This window comes from Acinonyx jubatus, chromosome A3 (assembly GCF_027475565.1).
Source record: "Acinonyx jubatus isolate Ajub_Pintada_27869175 chromosome A3, VMU_Ajub_asm_v1.0, whole genome shotgun sequence".
Classification (NCBI taxonomy): Eukaryota; Metazoa; Chordata; class Mammalia; order Carnivora; family Felidae; genus Acinonyx; species Acinonyx jubatus.
Window position 1 is genome coordinate 17,111,395 of NC_069388.1, and position 12,402 is coordinate 17,123,796.

The 12,402-nt window shown below is 44.5% G+C and overlaps 1 protein-coding gene and 1 pseudogene across 13 annotated transcripts in view; one reads left to right on the plus strand and one right to left on the minus strand.

Moving 5' to 3' along the window:
- The window catches only part of PTPRT (protein tyrosine phosphatase receptor type T), a 1,056,329-nt gene that overhangs the window by 439,964 nt on the left and 603,963 nt on the right, over window positions 1-12,402 (plus strand). The gene's annotated exons all lie outside the window — the stretch shown is intronic.
- Window positions 2,673-3,602, minus strand: LOC106986592 (transcription initiation factor TFIID subunit 9-like; annotated as a pseudogene).

Consider the following 12,402-nt stretch of genomic DNA (forward strand, 5'->3'; position numbering starts at 1 on the left):
AAAGTAAAAAGCACTGGGCTTACCAAATGTTCAAACACGCCTTGAAGTGCATTAAAATGTCTCCTTTGAGGGCATTCTTTAGTAAAAGTAGGCTGTCCTTTTATTTTTATCTAAAGTAGATTCAGCCAAGTCTTCCCCAGTCTTCTGCCTGGTTTGTATGCTTTAATTTCAAAGGTGATTCTGAAACTGATCTTAAAGGAAGCTTGAAGCATGGTGTGTGTGCATTTGATTGTGCCTGTTTATATTAACCTGTTGCCAAGATGTTTCCCTTTTTAGTCATAAAAAATTCTTCCTCCAAATCTTTAATTTTTTATCTATGCTGGATTAGTCACATACTACTCCAAACTGTAGTGGCTTAAACCAGCAAGGATTTATTGTCTTGCAGGCATGGGCTAGGGGATCATGGTGCAGCTTGATTGGGTGATTCTCGCTTGGGGGCTCTCACAGGCTGCAGTCATCCTAAGTCTAGTCTGAGGGAAGATCTCCCAAGTTCACTTATTCACTTGGCTGTTGGGCAGCCTTCAGAAGATCTTCTTAAAAGATCACTCACATGGCTGTTGGCCTCAGAGCCTCATTAGCTGTTGGCTGAAGATTTCATTTCTTTGGGAATGTGTGGCTCTCCAGAAAACAACTCAATAAGGTTGAGGGGGTGGGGAGGAAGAAAGGGAGAAAGGAGGAAGGAGAGGGTGGAAAGGGGAGGGAGGTGGGGAGGGAGGGGAGAGAGAAAGGAAGTAGAGAGGGGAAGGGGAGAGAGGGGAGGAGAGGGAGGGAAGGGCAAGAGAGAAGGGGAGGAAGAGTGGAGAGATGGACAGGGAGAGAGGGAGAGGGCAAGGAAGGTGGTAGTCTTTTTGTAACCTAATCTCGGAAGTAACAGCGTCATATCACTTTTGCTATCCTCCATTTGTTAGACGTGAACAAGAGGTCTAGCCCACTTTCAAAGGGTCAGGGTTAAACAAGAATGTAGATACCAGAAGAGTAAATCATTGGGGGCCATTTTATTTAAAAAAAAATTTTTTTTTCAACGTTTATTTATTTTTGGGACAGAGAGAGACAGAGCATGAATGGGGGAGGGGCAGAGAGAGAGGGAGACACAGAATCGGAAACAGGCTCCAGGCTCTGAGCCATCAGCCCAGAGCCCGACGCGGGGCTCGAACTCACGGACCGCGAGATCGTGACCTGGCTGAAGTTGGACGCTTAACCGACTGCGCCACCCAGGCGCCCCAATTGGGGGCCATTTTAGAGACTGTCCACAGCAATTGTGGTCTCCAAACATCACCAAAAAGTGATGGGCATTTGCAGATACTGTCCAGGATTTTTCTGGCACAGGAAATACTGAGGTTTAGCTCTTTGTAGCTCTACAATAATAAAAGTAGCATATTAAGTGTCTAAGTATATCTTATACTTCCCAGATTGACAGCTGCTTAATAATGAATCACTGATTGAATTTGAGGTAATGCTACCATCTTCTTCTCTGTCAAGTCCAATAAAGGGATTCTGACGGACAGCGCCATGCTGGATACATGCCTCTCAGGTTGTAGGCTCTGAATTTCACTGTCTTACATCTTTTTAATAGTTTTGAGCATATGCTTCCTGTTTCCCATTTTTAGGCAACTATCCATCATCCTGATTGAAAACATAATTTTAAAAGTATTATGCTTCTAAAAAATAAATGAAGAGTGCCACTAAAACTTGCAAAACAAAACACATTTTTTCAGTATTTCTGTGTTACTGAAAAATGCTCTATGGCAGGAAATAGAACCAAATATAGTTATGTGTTTGCCAACTGAATGTTTGATGGAACACAATTTTGTCAGGAACCTGAACTGATTTGTGAGTACTGATGAATTTGAGTAGAGTAAAAAGTAAAAAATTAACATGGATTTGACACAGAAGGTGTGACTTACAACTGGGAAAATGGATAAATTGAACCCGGTCAAAATTAAAACTTTTGATCTGCAAAAGCCCGTGTGAAGAGAATGAAAAGACAAGCTACAGAGTGGGAGAAAATATCTGCAAACCACATTTGTGACAAAGGACTAGTGTTTAGAATATATAAAGAGTTCTTAGAACTCAACAGCAGAACAGCAACAACAAGAAAACCAAACAGCAACCAACAGTTCAATTAGAAAACAGGTGAAAGTTAATGAGCAGACATTTCACTGAAGAGGATATACAGACAGCAGATAAGCACATGAAAAGATGTTCAGTATCAGTAACCATTAGGGGAGTGCAAATCAAAACCACAATGATCTATCACGACATACCAGAATGGCTAAAACAAAATGGTAGCACCAAATTTTAGTGAGGATGCAGAGCCCAGATCACTCCTTCATTGATGGTGGGCGTGGTCATAAAGACCAACATGAGGGATCCCTGTGGTGGTGGAAACGTGCCATCTTGATTTTACCAGTGTCAGCATCCTGGTTGTGATATTGAATGATACATTTTTTTTTCTTTTGATGAATGACAATTTTGTTTTTTTACACTTAAAGGCTGATGAAAAATCCTATTAAAGAAAATCCAACATCTCAATCAGAAAGGATAACTGTATTTATTCATTAAATATCATCTAGGTCTTCTATAACACAACATGAAAACACCCGGCATGCATATTTAATATTGGTACAATGGATTCAAGACCAAGTGCACGTGGTACAAGCATCAAGGCTAGATTACAAATTGTCATAGTCATAGTCGTCATCCCCATCTTCTCATTTTCTTTTCAATGCATTTGATGATTCCCTGGCAGCATTTTGTGATGGCCTCCATGTTAGTGGTTATAAGCATGTTTTTGGACCCAATTAATTATGGATTGATTAATCAGAACATTGTGAATCATGGACATTGCAGGAATTGATGCTTTTACAGTTGGGGACTATGAAGTGGGTGTATGTGCAGTAGACCTTTGCCCTGTGAGGGACATTGGAGTCCCTACTTTATTTGACACAGACGTGGTTTGTGGGGCTGGTGTGCCATGTGTGGGAGTACTTGGACTGCTATTATTCCCACAGAAGGAGATGCCTTTTTTTTTTTTTTTTGTAAACACTTAATTAAGTCTTTAGTTTGGAACAGTCAAGCAGAATATATCAGATGGTAACCTAGGGCCTTGCTGTGGCTTGATTAATGGCAAAGGAGTTTGATTTCTTTGCCTTGCAACATCTAATAAAACATCTCTTGGGGGAGGATAGAGGTAAAAGACTGATCAGCATTACACAGCATTGCCAATAGTGCATCATCTGCATCAACATTAGCTTTCTTAGCATGGCTTGAATATAATTTTACATTGTCTAGAATTGTGGTCACCTAACAGAAGGCAAACTCCAATGTCTGATTTCTAACTCTTGGCTCCTAGTCTGTAATCCCCACATCCTTCAGGATTTGTACCATCATCTGTGCATCTTTTGGCATGCTCTTGGGAAAAGCCATCTTGCCAGACTCCATGATAAGACTTCTTGAGCTAAATCACCCACATTAATGTTTTTCAGTCCTGATCTGGATGCAAGTTCTTTGCCTGGCACGGGTTTTTCCAACCGCTGGTGTACCTGGGATTAGGATATTCGGAAGCAACATGGTCCTCACTTTTGCATGATAGTTTTGCACAAAGTTATCATTGGGGAAGCGGAGTAAAAGATACATAGGATCTATTATTTCTTAGAACTTGTGGAAGTCTAGAATTATCTCAAAATAGTTTTAATTAAAAAGAATTAACACTTATGTTCAAAGTGACAAGCTGAGTTCTCAGCCCAAACCAGTAAGGCCTTTCTGGGCAAGGATCAGCAGCCCTTCTTCTGAGGTAGAGTGCTCTGTTCAAGGCCTCTTATACTGCTGGATTTCCTGATAATATCAAACTACCAATTCTTAAAGCCCCTCTCTACTCTCAAAATATTCTGCACTCCAAGCTTTAGTGAAACAAAACAAAATAGATTGCCTCAACTTTTGTGTTGACTCATCGATTCAACGCGTACTTAGGAAGCATTTATTGTGTGTTAAGGATCAAGGCAGTTGCTGTGAATAGGTAGAAATCTAGAAGTGGTCTCTGCCCTTGTGGTGTTTTCATTCTAGTGGAGAAGACCAGGAAGAACAGCCTCACAAATAAAACCAAAAGCATGTCTGAGAGCATGGGGGAAGTCAGGGAGGAAGTAAGTTTGAGCTGGGCTATGGAGAGTGAACTAGGTGAAGCACAGGGAAGAGGAAACAGTGTGGGTAAAGGCCCTGAGATAGAAAGGATCACAACTCACTAGGCATATTTGAAAACAGACGTATGTGTCTCGAGCCTGTACAGCGAGAGGGGCAGTGGCAGCAGACGAGGCTGAACAGACAGACGGGCCACTTCACTCATGGTGTTTGAGGCCACATAATGGAATGTAGTTGTTACCTTAGGAAGATAAGTTGGGCTACAGGGTGGAGAATAGATCTGAAGAGGGCAGAAGTAGAAGCAGGGTTAGAAAGGCTTATGCACATTGTACAAATGATTTAAAGCTCTTTCCTTTTTGTTGATTGAAACTTAGCATATGATACGGCAAAGTACATTGACTTTAATATATGAAAGTATGTTAAACTCGCTTTTGATTTTCATCATAATTTGAGATTCTTTGGGATTTTCTCCATACACAATCACATAGTCTATGAATAATGAAAGCTTTATTACTTCCTTTCCAATCCTTGTATCTCTTATGTCTTTTTCTTGCCCCATTGCAGTAGCTTGAACATCCAGTAAAATGGGGGAAATCAGGGGGAAAACATTCAGTATTTTACTGTTGATTGTGATGTTTACTATGTTTTGATACTTGTTATCAGATTAAAGCACTTGCCCACTGTTCTTAGTTCGCTAAGGGTTTTATCGTGGATAGATGCTGACTTTCATCAAATGCTTCCTTGGCATCTCTTGAGATTCTTACTTGATTTTTATCTTTCAGTCTGTTAATACGATGAGTTATACTGATTAATTTTCTAATATTAAACTGAACTTGTAGTCTTGGAATAAACACAGTGTGGTCATGATCTATTACTCATTTTATGTATCACTGGATTTGGTTTGCTAATATAATGTATAGGATCCTTATCTCTGTTTATGAGAGGTTGGACTGAAAGTTTCTTTTCTTGTGATATCCTTGTAAGGTCTTGGTGTGACAGTTATCATAGGCTCATAAAATGAGTTTGGAAGTATTCTCTGAAAGACTTTGTGTAAAGGTGGTATTCCCGTGGAACCATTTATGCATGTAAAAATTCAAGCTTATTTTACGTTCTGTCTTCAAGTTGAATTTTGTCCCAGGAAGGCATTCTATCTAAAAACTGTCACTTTGTAGATCCCCTCAGAGGTTGCTCTGTATTTCTTGGGGTTCCCTCTGTCTGTGCTTAAGAAATACATGATTAAGATGTTCGAAATATCTAGAATAGTGCCTGAAATGTGATAACCAATAAATTTGCCCTCTTTCTCTCTGTGCATATTCTCTCCCTGACACAAAAATACCCACCTGTAGTGGCCTATGATGGGTCCCAACATGAAGCCACCAATTCTGTTATCAGAGCCCAGTGTCTGCCTGCTTGAGTCAGGATTGTGGCTTCTAGGGATGGTGATGGTGGCCCGTGGTCTAATGAGACCTTGCCATGTTCTGTTGCTCCAGAGTCCTTTCTCAAAGGGCTGCTGTTTAGGCCTGCTAATGCTAACTCTGTCTTTGCACTGGATATGGCAGAACATAGAAGTAGCCTATGGGGGCGAGGGGTGGTGGGTTGGATGAAGCCACTTTTTCAGTTCCTTTCCATAAAGGGGGGCATTCACCTCTTCAACTCCCCCCACAAGCTGAGCAGGCAGTTGTGGGTAAGTCTCTCCTTTTAATCCATCTGGATGCCTTTTCCTTGAGAGCAGTGAATGTTTGTAGTAACTTTAGCCATTTGGGTCACTTTGGTCATTTGGGCAGCTTAGAGAGGAATTGGGCATCTCCCCCTTCCCACCCTGCACACAGGGATGTTCAGAGGAGAGAAATTTGCAAAATAACAATATCTCTAAAGCCCCAGCTCCCTCCCTTTGCTCTCTCACTGTGGCTGGTAGCATAGCAACTGATGGAGCTGCCTGGACTCAGGTTGCCCTGATTTGAGTATTTCTTCCCTCCTTCCCTCCCACCTCCTTTCCCTTTACTCCAGCTTTTCTCAGACGTGTTCTGTTAAGACGGCTGCCATGTTTTCCCCCTGGTGCTTGTTGAGTGTGGGTTGCCTGTCCCAGTGGGAGATTAGCGGCTCCCTCATGCATAAAGCTGAAATTGATTTCATCGCATGTGCTACATGAGCCCCAGATGCCTGAGTGCTGCTCAGATGCTCAGAGTGGAGATGGCAGGAGGCTTGAGAAATGGTGGAATGGCGTTATAATGGAGGGGGCTGTGGGATGGGGAGAGAGACAAGGTGGGAGGCCATAAGGGATGGGAGAAAGAGGGGAATAACTCACATTTATTCGGGGCCTGTCATGTTTCAGAGATTTGCATTTGGTCTTCTCAAGGGCCCAGTGAGATATCTGTTACCCTGGTTTTACACATGAAGAAACTGAGGTTGAGGGGGAATTAATTAACTTGCCCAGAGTTGTAAAATTAAGAGAGAGGTTATAAGCCAAACTCTGTCTGTCTCACTGCCCATTGTAAGTGAAAATGAATATGAAAATGCAAAGGGATGGAGTCCAGAATATTGGGCCTTGTGCACAGAAGCCATGTAGCGCTCTGGGATGCCGGGCAGGGAGCCTGAGGTAGATGGCACTTGTGTGGGCCAGGCAGACATCATGGAGGTCAGAGCACGACTGTGGCTCCACAGGCATGCATGTGCCAGGACTCACCTGACCTGGTGAATCCTAGTCTTGTGCTAATACTGGTCCCATCCCCCTTGCTGCCTTTTTCAATCCAATCAGTGACCAAATCCTGGCCAGTCACCTAAATCTGTGTCTAGTCCGCTGCCTCTCTAGCCCCATGACCATTACCTTGGCCCAGCATCTATCATTTCTCTCTCAGCGATCGACATGATGTCCCCTGACTCTCATGTCTCTCCTTCAGACCTATTCTTCACCCTGCACTGAGGAGTTGTCCAGAAAGAACAGGTGCCTGTGTCACATCCCTGCTTACAAAGCCTCAGGATGAGGCCCAGGATCCTCAGGAAGACCCTTGTTTATCTGGTCCATGTTGACTTCTCCAGTTGCCTTTTTGCCATTCCCCCACCCCTATCTATGTTTCAGCAGGTGATGCTATTCTTCAATGACCCAGTCTCTCCTCATCTCTGTGAAGGCCCTTCCCTCCCAGGTGCCCATTAGTTTCTCTTCTTCTTTCATGACTTCATGATCTGATGTCTCCAGGAAGTCTTCCCTCATTTCCTCCATCTGATTCCCTCCTCCCAGTACTTCCCTAGGGCCACTGTAACTAATTACCACACACTCAATGGCATAAAACATGAAAATTCATTATCTTACAAATATGGAGCTCAGAAGTCAAATGGATCAGCAGGGCTGCATTTCTTTGGGCTCCAGGGGAGAGACTGTTGCCTTGCTTTTTACAGTTTGTAGAGGCTACTTGGCATTCCTCGCTAGTGGCCCATTCCTCCGTGTTCAAAACTACCTGTTCATCATCTTTCCACCCCTCTCTGACTCTGATTCTTCTGCCTTCCTCTTTCACCTATAAGGAGCCTTCTGATTACATTGGGCCCGCCTTGATATTCCAGGATACTCTCCCTGCTCAGGATCCTTAACATAATCACATCTTTGAAGATGTTTTTGCCCTGTAAAGTTCTGGGGAGCAGGACGTGGACATCTTTATTTTTAATTTGTTTAATTTTTAAAGTTTATTTATTTTGAGAGACAGAGCAGAGGAGGGGCAGAGAGTGAGAAGGAGAGAGAGAGAATCTCAGGCAGGCTCTGTGCTGTCAGTGCAGAGCCCTATGTGGGGCTCGAACTCACAAACCATGAGATTATGCCTTGAGCTGAAACCAAGAGTCAGATGCTTAACTGACTGAGCCACCCAGCCCACCACCCTCCCTCCCCCCCCGCCCTGGACATGGACATCTTCTGAGGACCACTATGCTGTGTACCACACTCCTCTCTGTGTCATCAAGACCCTGGCCTGCCACTGTCCAGCCTTTTTCACTTGATTCTGCAGTGTATTGATTCCTACATCTCTTTCCCTCCCTAGTCTCTTAGATTCCTCCAGGGTAGAGACAGTTGCTTTGACTCACTGTCTTCAGAACATAGAACCAGCCCTCAGTACTTGTTCATTGAACACAAAAAAAGCCTTATCTCCCTGGCTCTTATCTGCCCACCTCACTCTCCCCCTGGCTCTCATCTGCCTGCCTCACTCTCCAGCTGCCCTGGGTGTGGAGAACAGTGGGGCAGTTCAGTGCAAGTGTTAAACCCCCAGACCCGAGCGGGCCATCCCAGGTATCCCAGTGCTATCCCGGCTGCAGGACTTTGGGCAGCTTGCTCAACCTCTGTGCCTTTGTGTCCTCACGTGCAGAGCGGAGATAATTATAATGTCTTCCTCTGTCAGTGAGGATCCGGGAAGGAAACCCCAAACCATGATAGGTATTTCAGACAGTTTTATTGAAGGGAATCACACACATGTTGGGAGATTGCCAGAGCAAATGTTGGGACACTAAGGTGGCCAGGAATTTCAGGAAGCATCTGTCACACCCGGGGCCATGGTAACACAAGGGAATAGGAGTGTGGAGCAAGGGTCCCACTGGGGGATGCTTGGTCCTCCGAGGAGAGAGGCCACAGACGGTACTGCATCTGTGGGGGCAGATGGGAGATTGCAGAGCATCTTCTTCCCTCTTCCACCTTTCTAGTCTCCACATACAGCCTCCCACTGGGAGCGCTGAGCCAAAGCTGGCAAGGGAATCCAAAATGCAGTTTGTAGAATCCCTGCCCCAGAATCACAGAGCCAGTTACAATAGGGTGGCCTTGAAGCCAAAGGTCTGGGGGTAAGTAACTGGCACATATCTTTGGTTTCCTCATCTGTAAAATGGATACTATGATAGTACGTGCCTCAGAGTGTGATGGGAGGAATAAATGAGTTCATATGTGTAAATCCTGGGGTAGAGCTGGCACATGGTGCTGAGGGAGCATTTGTCCCTTGTCCCATGGAATAATAATAGCTCTCTGCATCCCGCAGGTGTTACTGACTTGGATGTCTCTGGAACTCAGAGACCCAAACTGGCTAAGGCCCGAGTTTCTTCCACCCAATTCTCCATAGCTAGACTGCTGGGAAAGGGTGGGGCAGAGAGTCAAATGATGCCGGATCATGGACCTGTGCTGTTCTACGACAAGATGCTTCTGTGACATGGCCTCCAATTCTGAAGGTTTAGATTCTAGGCTCTCCTAGGCTCCTCCCTCGAGGAGATAGACTCTTGATTAGCAGTCAAGGAAAGAAAGGCTCTTCTGGAATGATTACTCTGTTCTTAATTTTGGGAAGTAGCCCAGCAAAGAGTAATCTCAAAAATATCAATATTCTGGGGGAAAAAAGAGGAGCAGGGCGCAGACAGAGTGTTACAGATCATGAAATCTCGCCTGGTGCTAAGTCACTATTGAATTATGCATTTTTAAATGACTTCACTGGTTGCAACATGACTGTGTTAAGTAGACCGAGGCCAAGCTCTTAAATGTATTTGCTTGTGGAAATGTTGGCAGGAGTACACTCTGACATTGCTGCAGCCCCTCTTCATCCTGACACAGGAAAGGGAATGCATTTAATAGAATCTTTGTGTCTTTCTATGGGGGCCACAAAATGAGGGTACCAACTAAGTTTCCTCCCAACTTAGTGCCAACTAAGTGCACTTGCAATGTGCTGGGACTGTTTAAGACTACTGATTAGAATACCTGATGTTATCCTCATGGCAATCCACATGAGGGAGGTGTTGTTATCATCCCCATTTTACAGATGAGGAAACTGAGTCACAGAGAAGTAACTTGCCCTGGTTTTCATAATACCTTACTTTGGATTTCTCCAAAACCAGACCCTGCAACAGCATTTTGCAAGTAGTTTATTTGGAAATGGAAGAGAACACTGGTAGAGGAGGAGAGTAAGTGAGGCAGGAAAGGAAGGAAGCCTTCCCCTAAAGGATGCATGAATGAGCTGGTAGTTCTGGGAGGTATTTGATGCTCATTCCCACTAGTGATCCCTTAAAAGACTGAAAAGGGGCACCTGGGTGGCTCAGTCAGTTGAGCATCTGACTTTGGCTCAGGTCACGGTCTCACAGTTCATGAGTTCAAGCCCCACATCGGGGTTGCTGCTGTGAGCACCGAGCCTGCTTGGGATTCTCTTTCTCTCTCCTTCTTTCTCTGACCCCCCCCCACCTCCCAAAAATAAACAAACATCAAAAAAAAAAAAAAAAAAGACTGAGTAGAGCAGGCCCATTGTTCCACCAAGGATCAAAGAAACTGGGATGTTTATCCACCTCCTCATATTCCTCATTGGGAAAGAGTTGTACCTGGGAGTGATAACACCCTGACATGCCCAGTCTACCCTACAGTGGGGCCATCAAACTCTGGCAGCTGTAGAAAGCTACCAGCCAGGGAAATGCAGGTGCTGGAGGTAGGAAGTCATCAGCTCATGGTGGTATTATCCACCAAAACCACACATGACCTCTAGATAAGTCAAGAGAACTTTGTCTGGGTGCCACCAGAATCAGCTGCATTTGGCTAAAAGGTAGCTGAGCCATAGAAAAAAGAATTGCCTAGAATCCTAAGAACTAGCAGTACTTGTGCCAGAAAAGGGAAGAGTAAGTGTCCATGGGTGGCCTTCCACGCTGGGGAGGTAAAACTGCTGAAGTATTGTGACTCCAGGATCAAGCCCACCATAGAGCAGGTGCTGTGATAGGATCTGAGGACATAGGCGAAAATGGCTTGGCCTGTGTCCTTGAGACAGATCCATCAGCAAATAGTCTATGTGTGCTGTACAAATTTTGTGATGAATTTGTGCCCAGGGGGTACTGAGGACCGTGTCAATTACAGAGGATGCTGTTGGTGCCCGATCCCCAGGACGGTGCACCCTTCCCCTAGTGGCCATGGGTGTGGCTAAAGCCTCACAGTTGCTCCTTGTACTGGATTTAATATTGATTGTTCCCTCCAAATTCATGTTTTTCCTAGAGCCTCAGAACATTTCCACATTTGGAAATAAGGAGGGTCTTTTCAGATGTAATTTATTAAGTTAAAATGAGGTCATACTAGAGTAGAGTGGGTGCTCATCCAGTAAGATTGGAGTCCATCAGAAAAGGGAAATCTGGATGTAGAGACACAGACACATGGAGAAGAAGGCCATGTGAAGACACAGACGGAAATTAGACTGACACATCTATAATCCAAGGAAGATTGAGGACTGCTAGCAAACACCAGAAGGTAGAAGAGGCAGAGAAGCATTCTGCCCTGGAGGCTTCAGAGGGAGCATGTCCCTGTTGACACCTTGATTTCAGTCATCTCACTTCTAGAACTATGAGAGCATAAATTTCTGTTGGTTTAAGCCACCCATTTTGTGGTACGTAGTTATAGAAGTCCTAGGAAATGACTGCACCCTTTACAGGGTAACTGTTCTCAGCCACACAGGAGCTGCTTGGCTGACGGGCAGTGCCTGCACCCGCAGAGCAGCCTGTTTCTGGTTAATGACACAACGGTGCAAATGGCTGATGCCCTTGCCTCAGTGAGGGACAAGTGAGGTTGTGCACTTAATGCTCCAGAGCTCCAAACTACATCCAGGTTTGGCTTCCTGACCTTTCTCCTACCATGCCTCCTTCTAAAAACTCCTCCAATCAATGACTTGCACAGAATCCTTGTCTCAAGCTTTGTTTCTTGGGACCCTGGGCTAACACAACCACAGAACACAGAGAAAACAACTTTGAGGTGAGATCCAGGAAGGCATCCCAGAGGAGAGCTCTCTTGAAGGACAAGGGAAGGTGAGTCACCTGGAGAAGGGGGAAGAGCGAGAGACTATTTCAGAGAAATTCCATGTGTCCAAAAGATAAATCCTGTTAGTATCTGAATTCCCCCATCCTAAAGTTAGGATTTTGATTCATCCCAAGGTGGACTGGGGCCTTTCTTCAAGTGATCTTTTCTCTTAGGAAGGGCAAGCAGACATTGTATTTCTTGCATTTTTTAGGAAGAGTCTGAGAGTGTCTTTCTGTTGGCTGTGCAACTGTACCACAACTTAGCTGGCTCTCAAATTCTTGGGTCATAAAACATCCTCTTAAAACCCGTGTGCGTGTATTATGTTATTATGGTTGGGGACCTCTCCCTCTGCCCTCATCCTAAGGCTGCGTGGGCCCCAGTCCTGGCTTCTTGAATGACTAGGTGTTGGATGTTGGGAAAGTTAATCTGCGTCTCTTTCTTCTCTTAAGTAAAACGTGAATCATAATAGTATCTACCTATAGAGTTGCTATGAAGATGGTGAG